Source organism: Monodelphis domestica, chromosome 2 (assembly GCF_027887165.1).
Source record: "Monodelphis domestica isolate mMonDom1 chromosome 2, mMonDom1.pri, whole genome shotgun sequence".
Classification (NCBI taxonomy): Eukaryota; Metazoa; Chordata; class Mammalia; order Didelphimorphia; family Didelphidae; genus Monodelphis; species Monodelphis domestica.
Window position 1 is genome coordinate 89421265 of NC_077228.1, and position 19502 is coordinate 89440766.

General features: G+C 33.8%; 1 protein-coding gene and 1 long non-coding RNA gene across 4 annotated transcripts in view; one reads left to right on the forward strand and one right to left on the reverse strand.

Annotated features, from left to right (window-relative positions):
- Positions 1 to 19502, reverse strand: part of BRINP3 (BMP/retinoic acid inducible neural specific 3) — a 501932-nt gene that overhangs the window by 7908 nt on the left and 474522 nt on the right. The gene's annotated exons all lie outside the window — the stretch shown is intronic.
- LOC103096923 (uncharacterized) lies at positions 1492 to 10195 on the forward strand. The gene is made up of 2 exons (XR_461404.2): positions 1492 to 4214; positions 9998 to 10195. It is a non-coding gene; the product is annotated as an uncharacterized LOC103096923 (long non-coding RNA).

The window sequence follows — 19502 nt, forward strand, 5'->3', positions numbered from 1 at the left end:
AATGTATTTTAGATTCAATATAATGAAAAACTTGAACATCTAAGCTAAATTTCTCCATGGGCTACATAAATCTATTATGTTTAATTTATTAGACAGAGTATATAGTTGATGCCCCCAAAATATGTGATAGAATATTTGCATAAATTTAATTGTGCTTTTAAAGGATAAAAACAAAGTCTGAAAGATTTATTTATATGCATATATAAAATAAATATATACACATACATATATATTAACTTTGAAGACAGGAAGAAAAAAGACATGACAAAATAAAAAGCAAAGGATTATGATTATTTTAACTTCTGTCTTCACAAAATGTTCAACTAGCTATATTAACCAAAAATAATCATATGAAAAGGTAGGAAACAACATTTTGAAAGGAGTAATTTAATTGCCTTTCCAATAGATGTTGGTGTCTCAATTGTTATCACAAAACAAAATAGAAAATGCTAACTTTCATCCCAACTCTCTATTATGTTTACTTACATTTATATATTGTACTACTATTTTTCATATTTCTTATTCAGAGAAGACTGAGAAAAGATTGCTTTCTGGTGAATGTATAATTTTTATCATTTTACTATAAAATAGCCAGCATTATTTCATTCTTATACTTATAAAAACCATACAGTAATTCCATTATGTACAATTAGAGTAAAAAGAACTCCTACATATAATGCAGTTCTTCAATATGTGTATATAATCTGACAATAACTTAAAGTTATCTTTTCTAACCATTAAGTCACCTCAGAGGCACTGGAAACAGTCCCTCATTACAACTTTCCAAAACCTTTATTACTATCCAAATCTCTATGATACATCAGTGTTTTAAAACCCACAAAATATAATTTCATAATCTTTTTAGAGGTTAAATACCTTTTGAGGAGAGACTATTTCATTTCAGCCTTTAATTTTTTAGTATCTTTCTTGATTGTAATAGTTTAACCTAAACATGTTATTGGAATTTGTCATTGTTAACAAGTTCTAAGAGCATAAGATACTTATTCGTTCTATTGCAGATAAATAATAACAAATATTATTTAGTCATTCTCTCTCTCTCCATGAACTGTTTATCTCAAGCCACGCTTATAGTAGCTCCACTTTGAAAACTCTGTTTCCTGTTAATAATGCTCCTATTCTATGTAATGAAGTATCAGTTTTAAATTGGCACCCTTCTTCCTTCTTTCCATAAGGGACCTCAGCCTCCTGACCTGTCATTATTACATCTCAGGAAATTAAACATAGCTACATAGAGTATTATTCTTTGTCCCTTTATTCTACACTGCCCTTTTCCCTATTCCCTAATCTTTTTAACAAATACTTTTTTTTTTTTGCTGTGAATCTTTTATGGTTTATAATTTTCAAATATATTAAAGTGCCTGGCAGAGAACCAACGAGAAGGTAGAATAGATTTTATTAAGTATTTTGACTTATTTTTAAAATAATACTATTTAGAAACAAGGTATCACAAAAAAACTAATCAATCCAAAGTTACATGTTTATTTTTTAATTCTTATGAATGAAAAAATGAATTAAAACTATTTGCTTAATATATACATGAATGTTGATGGTAAATTTCAAATAAATTAAGAGAAACAAAGGCCATTAGAAGAAATAGATCAGGGGGCAGCTGGGTAGCTCAGAGGATTGAGAGCCAAGCCTAGAGATGGTCCCAGGTTCAAATCTGGCCTCAGACACTGTGGGTCTATCTGGCCTCAGCCAATACACAGTATTGGCTCCAAGACAGAAGGTTAGGGTTTAAAAAAAAAAAAGAAAGAAGAAATAGATCATTGTTAATGAGAGAGGAAAAATTAAATGGATAGGGAAAAGAAAATCCCAGAGTATCTTACAAGTTTTAAGGAATAAACTATACATACAAGTTTTAACAAATAAAAAGCTATGGTATAATTATGTTTAATAACAATTAAGGGTTAGTTAAATAACTAGGAAGAAATGACTACATTTTTTAAAAATGGTTGTTATCATGAATGAATGAAAAATGATTGGCCAGTTCATAATTTCTGCTTACAACATGAGGAGTACAAAAAGCAATCTTGTTGTTGAGTAAATAGATTTCTAATGATGAGTAGACATGAAATGAAAAGTATGGCTTAAAGTTGGGCCCACATTTCCAACATGTAGTAAACAAGTTGTATTAATTCAAGAAGTTCAATAAGCAGAGGGAAAAAAATAAGTTTCCAATATGTAAAGAATAGCTTCAATATTCTTGAGTTTGTAATCTATTTGAAATATAGTTTTAAGTTTGTCCTTTCTTGAACACACTGATATAAAATATTTGATAGTTTCCTTTTTCTGATTAGACAATTAGAAAATAATATGGTATTTTAAGGACTTTTAATTTTTTAACCATGAAACCTTTTTCTACTCATGGAAACCTTACTCCTATAAAGCAAAGTGGATGATATTTGAAGCTGCTGTGGCTAAAAATGTTTGTAATGATAATGACCACTCAATGTTGAACTGGAAGCAAGGAAGACCTGATTCAAACCCAGTCTAAGATAGCTAACAGGGTTCAAAAACTTATCTTTTACTTACTCGTTGTGTAACCATGACTTGTAATTGAGTTTGAAATTAATTTCCCTAATCTATAAAATGGTGTTAATTCTTAATTCCTAACTTTTGTTGCTGCAAGATGGCACAGTAGATAAAGTTCTATGCCTGGAGTTAAGAAGTCTCTTCCAGAGTTCAAATCTGACTTCAGAAATTAGCACTATGGCCCTAGGCAAGTCATTTACCCTTATTTGTCTCGGTTTCCCCATCAGTAAAATGAGGTTGAGAAGGAAATGGCAAATCATTCTAGTATCTTTGCTAAGAAAATCCTGAATTAGGTCATTAAGAATCAGATATAATTGAATAGTCTAAACAGTAACAACAATGTAATTCACAAAGTTGCTGTAAGATCAAATATATTGATCAACTGTGAACGACTTAACTATTATAAACGAGGCATGAATCCAGAACAACTTCAAGCAACTCCGTGAAGAAGGCTATCCACTACCATAGAAGGAACTGATAGAGTTGTAATGTGGATTGAAAGATACCATTCTTCACTTTTATTTCCTCTATGAATTTTCTCTAGTGTAAACAATATGTATTGTTTCAAAACATGACAACATGCAATATATAGTATATGATTACACATTTACAACCTATATCATATTAGCTGCATTTTGGGGAAGGACCAGATGGAGGGAGGAAATTTTCGCTTGCAAAATATCAGAAAATGATTATTAAAATTGTATCAAAATGAATTCTGTAAAAAATTAAAATAATAAAAATAAGATATTTCTTGATTAATTGATCAATCAGTTGATAGGTAAAGTGTTCCATAAGCCTAATTATACTAGATAGATATTAGCTATTCCTTCTTTTGCCAGACTCTTTTAAAGGCTTTTCTAGCTTGGTAGTACCTAGAAGACTTCATATTTTACTAACAGAGTCTTAGAAAATCCAGGGTCATCAGCCCACCGTGATGAGGCAATGGAGGAAGACTTCAGTGGGGGAATGAAAAAAGTTATTTTCAGAAGAGAATTTAAGCACTTTAAGACCAAGAATTGTTAGCACAATACTTAGTAAGTGCTTATTGATAGAATGAAAAGAAAATATAGCATCATAAATATTGCCTATATCTCTAGACTTGTTGGTGATAGAGATTTATACATTTTCAGCTGGAAAGGATATCAGAGGCCATACATTAGAATTGTCTCATTCTATACATAAAATTGTGTCACAGAGAGGTTAAAAACGAATTGCCATAGGTCACACAAGTAGTGACAGAGGCAGGATTCCAATCCAAGTCATGTGATTCAAACACTATTTTTTCCATTATTTCATACTTCCTCATTTGATACCATACTGCATCAGCAATACTATTTGAGAAATAAACTCCTCAAACCCTCCACACAAACATGAAAAAGAAAAGAAATCAGCTCAAAATAAAGGAAAACAGGAGGAACATGTCTCACTGGAATAAGAAGAGAGAGTAGCCCAGGCAGAGGTGGAATTGGAATGAGCCCAGCCTAAGCCACTTGATGGACAGTGAGGGGGCCAGCCTAGCCTAAATCACTTGACATGGGCAGAAAAGTCAGAAAGGGCAGGAAAAATCCCAACTCTCATGTGGCAACACAGCCTTTGAATCAGTGAAGCAGCAGGAAGGAACCAGCCCAGCCTAAGCCATTCCACAGGGATAGCAGGTAACCTACTCATTCCCATAGGACAAAGAAATAGCAGCAAAAGAAATAGCAGTGGGGTGGCTCAGCCTAAGCCACTTGGCAAGGGTATCAAAGGCAGAGACAGCATGAAACCTACTCACTCTCATGTAGCAGCAGAACAGCTGAGGCAGTGAACTGACAGTGCCTGAGGCAACGGAGCATAGGGCAGGGGACCTGCCCAGCCCAAGCCACTTGATAGGGGAAAGGAAGTGGCAAAGTGGGTCATCCCCCAACATAACAGGGAGACTGGTAATATAGGACCTATCAGCTTCTATGTTAAAGGATTAGAAGGTACATAATATGATCTTCTAAAAGGCAAAGGTTCTAGGACTATGACAAGAATTATAGACCCAGTAATGATCTGGTGAAAAAAATTGAGGTTTAATGAAATAGAGGGGTTTTAAACTTTTTTACAAAAAAAAAAAGCTTTTAAGAAAATTTGATGAGAAAATTCAACATTCAAGGGAATCATAAAAAGAAACACTTAAGGGCTTCAGTTAGGTACATTCATGCCTAGGAAGATGATATTCAAAATAATTAAGATTTCTATGATACTTGAGATATTTAAGGCACTTGAAACATGCAAGATACCTCAAGTACTTAAGAACTTTATCACTATTTGAACAAAGAAACAAAGAAAAGAAGTGTATGTAGAAAGAAGGAAGGAAGCTGAGTAAGATGTGTTATATACAAAAATAAAAATCAAGAGATGAGGAAGAGGAATATATGGGGAGAAGAGAAAAGGAGAGAAAGAAAGGGACAAGCTACCTATAATAAAGAGGGAAATAGGAGAAGATGAGATGGGGTGGAAGACTATGCTTGAATCTTAATACATATCAGAATTCACTTAAAGAGGGAATAAAACACACATGGCATCAGCTAAAGAAATCTGTCTCATGCTATAGGTAAGTAGTAGAAGGGAAGGGGAAGATGGACAAAAAACAGGGCAAATTAGTTAGTCAATCATCTAAAACAAAACGTCTGTGACCATGGATAGGTTAAAATGAGAGAAAGGAGTAAACGGAGTAAATAAGATAAAGGAAAACAAAATTAATAATCATAATTATGAATGAAAGTGGGATGAACTCAGCCATAAGACAGAAGAGGATAGCAGAGTGGGTTAAAAACCAGAATTACACAATATGCAGTCTACAAGGGGAAAAAAATAAAACAACATTTAAAGCAGAGATACAGCATAGTATAAAAGTAAGGGGCTTACACAGATTCTACTATGCCTCAGATAAAGTAAAATTAAAAAAAAAAGCAGGGGTAGTGATCATAATCTCAGACAAAGCAAAAGTAAAAATTGATCTAATCAAAAGAGAAAAGAAAGAAAAGTACAACATTTAAAAAATAACATCATAGGCAATGAAAGAATTGACATAATAAACATATATACACAAAATGCTATAGTTTCCCAGATCCTAAAGGAAAAGTTACATGAATTACAGGAGGAAATAGATGACAACCTTTCACTCTCAGAAATAAATCCAACCAAAAATAAAAAGAAAATTATATTAAGGAGATAAATAGAACTTTAGAAGAGTTTAATAGAACAGACCTAGAAAAAAGGGAATGGAAATAGAAAGGAATACAGATTTTTCTAGTCAGTATATGGCACCTTCACAAAAATTGGCTGTATAACAGGGCACAACCAATTGTAGAAAAGTAGAAAAAATACATGAATGCTTTTCAGATCATAATGCAATAAAATTATATTCAACAAAGGGCAGCAGAAAGACTAAAAAATTGAAATGAATTAATATTATTCTAAAAAAAGAATGTGTCAAAAACAAGTCATAGAAACAATGAACAGTTTCATTAAATAAAATGATGAGGTGATAACATACAAAAAGTTTATAGGATACAGCCAAACCTCTCCTTAGGAGAAAATGTATATCACTAATTGCCTGTGTCAGTAAAATAGAGAAAGAGCAGATACATGCATTGAGTATGTAAGTAAAATATTAGAAAAATAAAAAAGTTACAAAACTTCCAATTAAACACCAAATTGAGAATTATGAAAATTAAGGGAGAGATAAATATAATTTAGAGTAAGAAAACTATTGAACTAATGAATAAGACAAGCAGTTGGTTTAATGGTAAAACAAATAAAATAGACACACCTTTAGTTAAATTGATTTTTAAAAATAGGAAGAAGAAAAAAAATTGCCATTATTAAAATTGAAAAAGATAAAGTTAAAATTAAGAAGAAATTAAAGTAATTATTGGAAGATATTTTGTTTGTCTTTATGACAAAACACCTAGCAATCTTAGTGAAATTGATGAATGCTTACAAAAAATATAAACTACCCAGATTAACAAAAGTGGAAATAGAATAAATAACCCCAATTACAGGAAAATTAATTGAACAAACCAGCAAAAAATTTTCCCCAAAGAAAGTCCCCAGGGCCATATAGTTTCATGAGTGAATTTTACCAAACATGCAAAGAACAACTAACTCTAATACTAAAGTAACATTTTGGAACAATATGGGAAAAGGGAATTCCTCCAAACTTTTTAAATTTTTATTTATTTATTCATTCATTTATTTATTGGATTCTTAATTATTTTATTTATTTTAATTGATTAATTATTTTTAGATTTGAAAATTTTTATTTAAATAATTGATTTAGAATATTTTCCATGGTTACCTGTTCATGTTCTTTCCTTCCCCTCCTGTCACCCTCCCTCCTGTAACCAATGAGCAGTTCCACTGGATTTTACATGTGTCATTGATCAAGACCTATTTCCATATTAATATTTGCACTAGGGTGATTGATTAGAGTCTATATCCCCAATCTTAGCCCCATTGACCTATGTGATCAAGCAATTGATTTTTTTTTTCCTGTCTTTCTACTCTCACAGTTCTTTCTCTGGATGTGGAAAGCATTCTTTCTCATAGGTACCTCAGAATTATCCTGGATTATTGCATTGCTGCTAATAGAGAAGTTCATTACATTCGATTGTACCAGTGTCTCTGTGTATAATGTTCTGTTCCTTTCACTTTGCATCAGTTCCCGGAGCTCTTTCCAGTTCCCATGGAATTCCTCCAGTTTATTATTTCTTTGAGCATAATAGTATTCCATCACCAACATATACCTCAAATTGTTCAGCCATTCCCCAATTGAGGGGCATCCCCTCATTTTCCAATTCTTTGCCACCACAAAGAGTGCAGCTATGAATATTCTTGTACAAGTCTTTTGCCTTATGATCTCTTTGGCATATAAACTCAGCAGTGCTATGGCTTGATCAAAGGGGAGACAGTCTTTTAGTGCCCTTTGGGCATAGTTCCAAATTGCCATCCAGAATGATTGGATCAATTCACAACTCCACCAGCAGTACTTTAATGTCCCAATTTTGCCATATCCCCTCCAGCATTTGTTATTTTCCTTTGGTGTCATGTTAGCCAATCTGCAAGGTGTGAGGCGGTACCTCAGAGTTGTTTTGATTTGCATTTCTCTAATTATAAGAGATTTAGAACACTTTTTCATGTGCTTATTGATAGTTTTGATTTCTTTATCTGAAATTGCCTATTCATGTCCCTTACCCATTTATCATTTGGGGAATGGCTTTTTGGTACATTTTTTTTTGTATCTTTTTGTATCTCAGAGGCTAAAACATAATTATATGAGACCTTAAGCAATAACAGATTAGTAAAAGAAATATCAACAGTTAAAGGTAATCATAAAATGGATGTTGTCAAGTAACTCATGATTATTTGTTAAATCAGTCAATTGTATAAACAAAATCTGTAAATAGATTTCTTCTTTTTAAAAAAACCCTTACCTTCTCCTTGTATTGATTCTGAGGCAGAAGAGTGGTAAGGACTAGGCAATAGGTGTTAAGCAACTTCCCCATGGTCACATAGCTATTGTAATTAAATTTCTGAGAAGGAAAACAAAATTCTTCCTATTTAGGATTTGATGTGATCTTAAAATTCATATAAATTTTGGACAGATGAGAGGGAAAGTTGCATGTGCAGAACAGAAAAAATACTGAACTGTATGTCTTCATGACTCCTAGGTCATACATATTAATCCTAATGAATGGACTTGAAAATTTTAAATCTGGTTACTTAATAATATTGATCTCAAAGATCTATTCCAAGTCATAGCATCCTGTTTTTCATTATAATTGTATTTTAAAGATTTTATGCCCAAAACATGTTGCTAAGCCATTGTGAAAACATTTTTTTTAATAAGGGGACCCGGGGTATAAACTTAATCAAAATGAGTTAATGTCTTAGGACAGTGATAGTGAATCTTTTAGAGACCAAGTGGTATGCCCTGCCCCACCCAGAACAACCCCACTCACTTACCCAAGGCAGGGGAGGGAGAAAGCCTCCCATTGAGCTGCTGGGCAGAACAGAGGGAGAAGTGAAAAAATGTTCTCAGGAATGCATGGAAAGGAGGAGCCTGAGTTTTCTGGTCCCCTTCAGCTTTGCCACATGTTAGCTACCCACTTTACCCCAGACAGGAAGGAAGAAGTGTTCCCATTGGGCTGCTGGGCAGAGGGGCAGGTGAAGTTAAAAAATGTCCTCAGGTACAGTGGAGAGAGGGAGGAGAGAATCTTGGCCAGTCTCTGTACTTTTCTAGCAACTAACTCTGGCAGGATACAGGTGTATGGCTATAGAGAGGGGTTCCATGCCCACCTTGGCATGTATGCCATAGGTTTGCCATCACAGTCTTAGGGGATTCAGGGGAATCATTCTTTTCACTCTGTGGTCCATTTCATCCTCACTCCAGAGTTGGAGAAAGTGTCTTGAATTTGGCTCATATCTATAGCCTACTCAAATGTCATTAATAGGCTCCCTTTTAAAAAGATACACAATTATTAAATTTAAAACAATTATAGACAAATTGACAGAAAAATAGATCAGACTGACAGACAGACAGCTAGATAGATAGATAGACATAGAGATAGATATCTATAGACTGAGACAAATATAGAGATAAAAAGAAAATCAGGTATAGGACAGCTATTTCCACAAAAGTCCCTATTCTTGAAAAGCTTGCATAATGGAATAGAATACACAGATAGATACATACAAAGTAGATACATGAAAATCTTAAAAAAAATCATTAATATCTTAGGAGAGTTGGAAGGACTTCTTGCAGAAAATTTTACTTATGAATTTTTAAAGAATTTAAGGATTTCTGAGTCAGAGAGGAGGAAGGAGTACATTTTAGGCATGAGGAAACAACCAGTGCAAAGGCATGGAGAGAAGATATGGAATGACTTGTTTAAGAATGAATAAGTAGGATATTAATACTGGAATAGGACTGTATAAAGGAGAATAATGCTAAGAAATTGGAAATATAGTAAAAGAATAGCTTTTGTAATTTTAAATGAGAAATTAAAGTTTATATCTAAGCTTAGAGGGAATATGAGATCCCTGGAGTTTAATGAGCAGGGGGTAAAAGAGTCAGAACTATACTTTAGGAAAACCACTATGGTAGGTATGTGGAGGATTGATTAGAGTAAGAAGAGATATGAATCAGGAAGATCAGTTAGGAATCTATTGTAATAGTCCTACTGAGTGGTGATAAAAGAAGATAATGTTCATGTGAGTGACTAGAAGGGAATGTATACGAGGAATAATTGGTAACTTTATAGATAGTCATTTTAGACAAAGTCATATTGACTTATTGACATATTGACAAACAAATAGAGTTTATGAAACAGTTTGAGTGAGAGATGTTGAACTACAAAATATGGATAGATTTATTTTTTAAAGATTTTGTCTTCTCTTTTTTGCATAGGTAAGAAGTGCGATGGCCACCCACACACCAGATCCCACAGAGAGCTTTGCCATACTTCATTTTGGACATGGGGTGGTGTACTTTTCCTTAGACAACACTCTCCTTCCCCTTGCAGGATCATATAATGTTGTTACTGAATACTGACTTTGGATAGGTTTATTATTCCATTAAAAGATCAGAACTATTGAGTTCAAGAGATCCCTCAGCCTAAAGTTACAAATAGATTTTTCCAAGTATCAACTGGGTTTTGGGGAACCCCAATTTTCCCTTTGTCCCCTGAGAACTCACCCATAGGGAAGTCCCAGACTGACCCATTTCAGACTGAACAATAGACCTTAAAATATTTAATGATCCCAGTTTAGGTGGGACTAGTAGATGCAGTCAAATGTTAAGTACCCTTTTTGTCCTAGACTTTTCCCTCCTTGTATCAGAGAGTCATTAGGAAGAAGACCCACACAAGTGCAGGAGGCATCCTTTTTGTATCCATTGTAGTATGTGAATTTTAAAACTACTCCACCCTACTCAGACCATACTTTAGAAAATCTGAATTAGCTATTTCCTGATTAGTAACAATGGAGATACTTGGCTTAACAGAATCAGGTCTTGGGAACTCTAGCTCCACCCTATTAGTTTAACAAGGTCAAGAATGTCTGCACCATACTCAAGGATTAATTATCTGAGAAAATGGCCTTCAACAGACATGTGCAGAAATAGCAGACAGACCCCTGGTCTGTCCTAAGTCAAGCTAAGCTATCATTGGTACAGATGAGATGCAAGAAAGTGACGTAAAACCGTCTACATAAGACACGTCACTTCCTCTCTTTGCTCTCTTTCCCTGGAGAGGTGACTCTGGCTGGCAGCATGCTAAGCTTTCCAACATCTTGGTGTGGTGGCAGCTATTTGTTTGGATTTAGTGGTCAGTTTGCCCTTGAGCTAATTCAGGTTCAGGCACTTTGGCTGAGCCCTTTGCCGAGGTCAGGCTGATTCCTTCTTCCTTACTCTCCAAAACCTTACCTTCCTAGAGCCTCTGGTCTTCCTCCTGGCACTAGCCAGGTGGGAGAAATCCTAGACCCTTTCCTTCTTCCTTCTTCTTAATTTCTTTCCACTATATCAATTAAATCATCATAAATTTCCAGCTGACTTGGTTATATATTTTTTTATATTTGGGATATCCATGGCGATCAAATAATTAACATAGGTTAGGTCACAATGCTAAAATTATCCTTTACAAGTGGACCCCTCCCACATACCCCAGCCTCTGGCTAAAGCCTCTTTCCTAAGGCTACTTATAACCTGTCAATGTATGTTTGCTGTACCTACTTCCCCAAAAGGTACATAAGATCCCTATGTTTTATTGTTCTTCAGAGAATCATCTTGTGCTGTGATTCTCGCCGAGATACTGTTCCCAGAGTCCCAGAGTCCTTGGCTTTGTGTATTTTTTAGGCGCTTGACACTGTGTGGCGGCCAAATATTGAACAATCTTTCCAGATTAAAGATTTGGTTTTATCTGAATACTTTTGTAGTTCTGTGTTTTTCTTAGTTGACACATGGGTTTAGTTGAGAAGAGGAGAGATAGGTGATAATAGTCAGGATAATAGGATGTAGTGAAGGGTTGTGTGTGTGTGTGTGTGTGTGTGTGTGTGTGTGTTTTAAGGAAAAGGAAGATTTGGATGGTTTTACAGGTGACAGGATAGGAACTGAAAGAGACAGGGAGTTTGAAGGTAGTGAGAATGCTAATAAAGATGATCTGCTGAGAATATTGGAGGGGATGGGATCAGGGGAGTAATATGTTAGTAAAAGTTTAATGCTGGTTCTCCACAATAAAATTACATGACATATTTTATTTATTTTTAAAATCATTACCTTCCATTTTAGAATCAATACTGCATATTGGTTACAAGGCAGAAGAATGGTAAAGGTTACACAATCATGGATAAGGGATTTACCCAGAGTCACACAACTAGGAAGTGGCTGAGGTCATATTTGAACCTAGGACCTCCAATCTGTAGGTCTGGCTCTCAATCTGGTGAACCATCTAGCTGCTCCCCACATGAAACATTTTCAATTTTAATCTGTACTGTTAACATTTTCTTTGTCACTTTCTTCAGTATAATCAACAAAATAATTAATTTTTAATATTTCCTGACTTCTAAGGTATAAATGCTTATACTCTAACAACAGTCAGTCATCCTAGCCCTATATAACTGGATCCAACACACCAATGGATCAAAGGTACAACATGTAGAGAGTTTGGCCTTGTAAAGAGAAGGACCTTCTTTTTTTTTTTAATCCCTTACATTCCATCTTGGAGTCAATTCTATGTATTGGCTTCAAGGCCAAAGAGTGGTAAGGGCTAGGCAGTGGGGGTCAAGTGACTTGCCCAGGGTCACATAGCTGGGAAGTTTCTGAGGCCAGATTTGAACCTAGGACTTCCAGTCTCTAGGCTTGGCTCTCAATCCACTGAGGTACCCAGCTGCCCCCTAGAAGGACCTTCTTATCATCAATCTATGAAATGAATTTGTGCACTATTATAAAATTGAGTCCATATTTGTTCATTCCACTTCTGGAAAGAAGTGATCTGGCTCAGTGATGATAGATTTCCTCTGGACATTCTTAAGCTTTTCAAAATCCTTTTTAAGTGGATAATCTCCATTGAACACAGTGCTCTAAAAGACCTCTGCCTCCCATGAAGAGGTGGTAGTTGCCTCTGCTTAAAGTCTTTGAACAAAAGTGTAGACAATCCTCTGTCAGGTAATTGGGGAGATTGCTTTCATGCAATTCTTTAATTAAATGGCAACTAAAGTCCTATCCAACTCTGAGATTCTATGATGTGATGACAACCACATAGGTAAAATTTTTACATTTTTCATCAGGATGTAAGCATGAAAATTCCAAGCATTTTTTAAAAATAAAAAGCTAGCCAGCAAGCATTTTATTAAAAGTCTTCGTTGTTCAGGTATTGTGCTCATAAGGAACTCAAAATCTAATGAGACAACATGCAAACAATTATGTTCAAACAGTTGATCCAGAGTACATATTGGGTTTAATCTTAGAGTAAAGATTAACACTAAAATTAACCAGAGACTGTGAAAGGAATCTTGAAGAACATTGGATTTTAGCTTAGACTTGAAGGAAGTTAATAATGGAAGAAGACAGATAAGAAAGAAAAACATTACAGATATGGGTGACATTAACAACAAAGGAAAAAGACTAACATTAAGAGTTAATCAGGAAAGGTTACTCAAAGGTAAGATTTTAATGGAGGCTTGAAGGAAATCAGGGAAGCAAAGAGGTAGAGATGAGAAGGGAAATAATTCCAGGTATGAGGGATGACCAGTAAAAATGCTAGGAGTTAGGAGAGGTCACATCTTTTTTAAAATTAAAGAAAGGGAGCAGAAAGCAGCAGAGGCCCTCAGGATGCTGCATTGCAGGCAATGACCAGAAGATGGTAGCGAAAAACTGCATAAAGGAGCCATTAAACTATTCCCAGCAGAGGGCAGTGAGAAGAAAACTCTTTTTTTAGCAGAGAAAGGAGCTTGCCTCATGACATCACTAGAGGATGTGGCTCTATAAAACTGGAGATGGAAATCTCCCTGGACATGAATATTTACAGCTCACAGATATTCCTTCCCTTCACACATGTTCTCTGGCCACATGCAACACTTTCACATGTACTCCTTGATGACTGTTACATCTTCACATGTTCCTAGCATGTGTTCCCTACCCAAAAGTTAAACTGGTAATCTGCTGAAAAATTTACATCTGGGTCTATTTCTCATAAAACTAATTTTCTTTTTCTTTTGTAATTTTCTTTTACTTCTTATTCTGCAATAAAGACAATTAAAGTAAAATTTCACTCCTTGTAATGGTTGGCTTTCATAGGAGGATTATTTTCTCATAACCTTTAGAAACTTAAAAAAAAATCTGTAAAAAGGACTTGTCTAGATGGCATGGATTCTCTGTTCAATTCTGAACTATATCCCCCACATAGCTATGCATGAGTTGGCAGTATTGGAAGCTTTTGGAGCATGGCAAAATTTTAAAAAAAATAGGGTAATTTCACAAAGATGTAATATAGGTTTGGGAAAGCATGGTGATTATTTGAGGAGAAACATCAAGAAAATGTCAGATGTGTCTTGATTAACTAAACTCATCTGATGTTGGTGACAGCAATAAATTGGAGCTTTAATGAACAGCCAGGTCCTATCTATGCAAAGAAATCCAATGGTTCTAACACTTTGTTCTTGTCCCAAGAAGCCCTCTATTACCAAAAACTGTGGAAACTTTTAATAACACCTTGACAGTGGGAAAGTAGTTGTATAGTGGAAAAACCATTAGTTTTTCAGTCAACAGAACTGGATTTAAATCCTGCTTGGCATTTACAATGTTGGAGATTTAATAGAGTATTTAGTATCTTCTGGCCTCTGTTTCCTTGTTTTTAACAAAATCAATTAAATAACCTCTAATTATTCTAGATCTAAATCCATGATCCTTTTTTCCTCCTACTATGTTGTTGCAAAAACACAGTGATTAATCAGGAGTTGAGACTAATACTCCCCAGGAAATATTGAATGGGAATGACATACATACATTGAATGGGCGCATGGAGAATTTTAGTAATTAATTCAATTCCTGGTTATTTTCTTGTCATTCTATTTTAACGATATGCCTTTTCTGTGAAGAAATATTTTATTTACTCTGAATAGAATACATGGGATCCAGCTAATTTATTTGTTTTTGTATTGTTATTTATTAGATAAACTATTGAAACAGGTATCAACAACCTAGATTTATCTTATGTAAGATATGGGTATTTAATTTTTGGTGATAACTAGTTGTTTAGTTATATTTTGGTGATAAAGATATATAGTATTTTGGTGATAGTTTATCTTCATAGAAAACAGCACTTATATTTTCTCTTTATTCATAATAAATAAGCAAATTGGAAACAATTTTTAGCAAAGTAATCATTTAGTGGGTAATTCCTTCACACTAAAGACAATGTCTAGAGTCTAGCTAAAGCAGTTGGTAACTATATATATATATATGTATATATATATATATATATATATATATAAAAACTCTAATAGCTCACATTTATATAGTACCTTTCTCACAATGTCTATGTGAGCTAGATAACACAAATATTAGGATAGCCATTTAATTTTGAAGAAATAGATCTATAGTGATTCAGGGATTTGAATTTCCTCCCATAGCTAGATAATATCAAAGATGAAATTGCAACTCAAGGCTTCTATCTCCACATTCAATAATGTTTATTCTACCCAATATCAGAATTTCTTTATGGAATAGTATGATATCACTTATATTAATCAAATTATTTGGGGTAATCTGCTGAACACACTTGAAAATATATTTAAAGACTAAAAGCACACATTTTTGTAGGAGGCTGCTTTCAATATGGCACCATGATATAACATGCAATAACCATCTATGGTTACATTTACTGTTCCTTCTTTACCAAAAGTTTGTGATGGACTTCGCTTCACCAATAAGTCATAATATGTTCACATTATCTTAATTTATTTGTCCTCTCAGAATTTATACATAACATACCAAGATAGAAGTAAATTACTAAAAATAAGGAATAAGCTATTCAGAAAGGTCAAAGTTTAGAAGGTTAGCTTTTGTTTTCTTTAAAGCAAACTTGAATTTCCATGGAGCTTAACTCTTTTTTTTTCCCATTTATCAGTTCATCATCTAAAAGTGAACTTTCACAAGTTATTCTTCAGATATTAAAACGATATGTATATGCATTTTTTTGTTCTGGTTACTTCACTATTCATGATCTCATTTAGTTCTTTCCAAAATTTATTAATTTTGCTCACTTTTGATGATGACACATTAGTATTCTATCATAATTTTTTTTAGCCATTCCTCAATTGATGGGCATTCCCACATTTTCCTATTCTTTTCCACCATGTAGATCTGCTATATTTTGAAATCTATAGGTTCTTTTCCTTTTTCCCTGATCTCTTTGGGAAATAGACCTAGCAATAATATTGCTGGGTCTAAGAGCATACGTAGTGTTATAGCTGTCTGGGAATAATTTCAAATTACTCTTCAATATGGTTGGTACAGTTCACAATTACATTGATAGTCTATTTGCGCCCTTACTTTTCTATATCCCCTCTAACTTTTAATTTTTTTTTCCTTTTTCATTTTAGTCAACCTTATAGGTGGCTTCACTCTCTAAATAATGGGAAAGGAATCCTGTTTATGTATGAGATATGTGTGTGTGGGGAGGGAGAGAAAGAGAAAGCAGAAACAGAGAGAGATAGAGAAATACAGTAAACACATGTACATATGTCAGTATATATACATATATACTGTATATATATATATATCTATATATATATATAAATTAAACAATGGACATATGTAAGGGTATATATGTCCATTGTTTAATTGTAAGGAAATTGGTCTCTGGATGGTTTTATCAGTTACACAAATCCAGTGTTATTCAGAATAAACTCTTACATGTAGAGACAATTACTACATTACACATTAAAGCCTCATCAACTAGCAGAAGACAGAACATGTTTGTCTTTTATGCAGTTTAATATATTTGAGGAAATATAAATTATGATGAAGTCCTCAGAGCTATTGGTTGAGGGCTATTATTATTTTATTAATACCAAATTCATTTAAAAATATTTTGTAAAGGAGTTAGCAGGCTCACTTTTACCTTTTGGTCTTTAAAAATCATTTTGATGTTCCATTCAGATTCAGACATATTTACCTTTATCCTCTCAAAATAATGAAATAAAGTAGATATTTAGATAAAGAATAACTATATTAGTTCTGGGATCAGCATTCTCTTTAGTTCTGAAAGCCACTGTGTAATTAAGTAGTTGCCACTTAGAATTACAAGTAAGTCTTAGGTATAGGAAGATAAGAAGGGAAGGGAATGAACCTCTATTAAATTTCTACTATGTGTTAGGCATTGTGCTAAGAGCTTTTCAAATGTTTTCTCAGTTGGTCCTCATTACAACTCTGTAAAGTAGGTGCTATTAACTTTATGTTACAGTAGAGAAAACTGAAGAAGAAAGAGGGTAAATGACTTACCCAGGATCATTTATCTAATAATTGTTTGAGAATTGGAGTTGAGTCCAAATCTACTAGACTCTATCCATTGTACCATTCCATCACCTGGATGCTTTTAGAAGAACACAGAAAAGCAGTGGGAAGAAATTTCTGGAAACCTCTTGGTTTGTCTCCTAATCCAGATTGGACAGGTATTTGAGAAAACATTCTAAGGAGGTGAGTAAAGACACTGGCAAATAGTGAGGTATTGTAAGTGATTTTGTCACTATTAAGGACAATGTGAGTCACAGGTATCTTCTAGATTCCAGGCTTCTACAACCTAAATATATATTGTTCTTCCTATTTGAGTATATATTAGTGAATGATATGTATTGATCTAGCTGTTCTCTTGGATTCCTTATTTATACTACAGTCATAAGACTCACCCAATGGGCTTTCATAAAGAAAAGTAATTTTTTTTTTATTATGTATTGTGATAACTACAGTGGGTATAAGGTTCAATTCCATTATCTCTAAAAATTATTTTAACTTCAAATTTCTGTGATTCTTTGGTTCAAAATTTCCTCCCTATTACATATTGATTTATGACTGATTCATCCTCAAATTACGATTGTAGTAATAGTGAATTGGTCAGAGCTATATGGTAAGACAAAGGACAGGAAACTGAAACATCCAAGCCAGTCTTAATTCTAGAAATGATATTAATAGCATAAAATCTGTGGGAATGATGAGGTTTCCTTTTACAAACTGTCTAGTGGTAAAGAAAGGAGCTGACTTACTTTTGCTTCTTCAATCTTTAGAAATCATCTTTTCACAACAAACTGGGGTGAATAAAACCACAGATTAAAATGATCTCAAGAAATACTATTGCACTAGACTACATTGATGTTAAGGTTACTTCCTCTAATAGCCAATAGCATAGGCTTACTTTGTATCTTCCCCTGTCCCCCACCACCCAGACATTATTTGAGAATGAGTCTGTGTCCTCTTGGAAGAATCATTGTCATATATCTTATCAAGATTGTAAAAAGATACTTCTCTGACATCCTTGTAAAAATCACATAGTTGGAGACAGCAAAGATTTGTAGAATAGAAAAAATATGAATAGAATAATAATGATGATTTTTAAAAGTTTTGCCTTCCAAGACATAGATAATTGTAGTCAAAGCATTAGAGACAGTAAACAGGGAATATTTGATTTCTTTTCCAAAGATCAAACTGCTGACCTCTCTCCTCAAAAGACCAGGACAGAAATGTGAATGAGGACACAAAAGAGAGGGAAAATGAAGAGTAGATAAAATTCTGTTAGAGACATGATGAAAAATCTGCAGCATATTAGCAATGGTGATGAGCCACCTAGGATATTATATGTGGTTTGCCAGTGTTAATATGACAAAGTGTGAACTAAGAAAGCTGTTAAGCTAAAAATGAAAGTATCAGTGAAACCAACATAAAGATTTTTTTTATTAGGTGTGTGTTTTTAACCTCCCCCATTATGGTTAAATTTTTCCTTCCAAATTCTGTATCTTGTACTATGGAATGTCAGAATATTCCTAAATTGGAATTATTATTCCATTTCAGGGATGTGTACTCCTTAGAGGTGCTAGTTAGAAAGACTATTTTACTGAATATTTTTTAGTAAAATTATACCATGTATTTTTAAGCTATGCAGTCAAAGAAGTCAATGTGGAGTAGCCTACACATTTTTATGATTCCTGTGTTTCTGCACAAAAAAAGATCAGGATAACAATTTGTTATTCAAGTTCTTGAAACAAAGTCAGTGAATGAGAACTCATAAATAAATAATGCATATTTTTCCTCTTTTGATGAGCCAAAAGCCTTTCAAGTTTCTTTTCAATGTCTTTATGGCATTATTCATATTCTTTTGAGAAATGATTTATGGTATGATTTCTATTTCACTTTACTCTCACATATATTACCTCTGAAAATAGTCTGGGGAGGTTTAGCCCATTTCCCTCCCTCCAAATTGAAAGATACTTGTCATCCTACATCACTGCCTTAAATTGTTTGGATGAAAACCATGTTGAAACATTATGTTTTCCTGTAAGGTTCATAAGCTTTAATTCATTATCACAAATCAGTAGTTGCAACATGATTCTCTCATAAGCAAATACATCATGGTATTCTTAGGTTAAAAAGCATTGATAAATTGTTTTATCTACATTCTTCTATCCTACCAATCTGGGGCACTATTGTGAGAGCCAGCAATAAATACTTCTGGAAAATGAACTTTAGCTATAAAGAAAGCTGATAGGATATCTGCCTCTGATGAAAGGATATCAAAGCACCTAATCAATCAAAATAAATCTCTGAGTTCAAGAAAAATGTATTTTAAAAACTCATCAAATAAATAGATTCATAAGAATCACTTGAGACAAATTGATCACTTGATTGGACATATTCTGATTATTAAAAA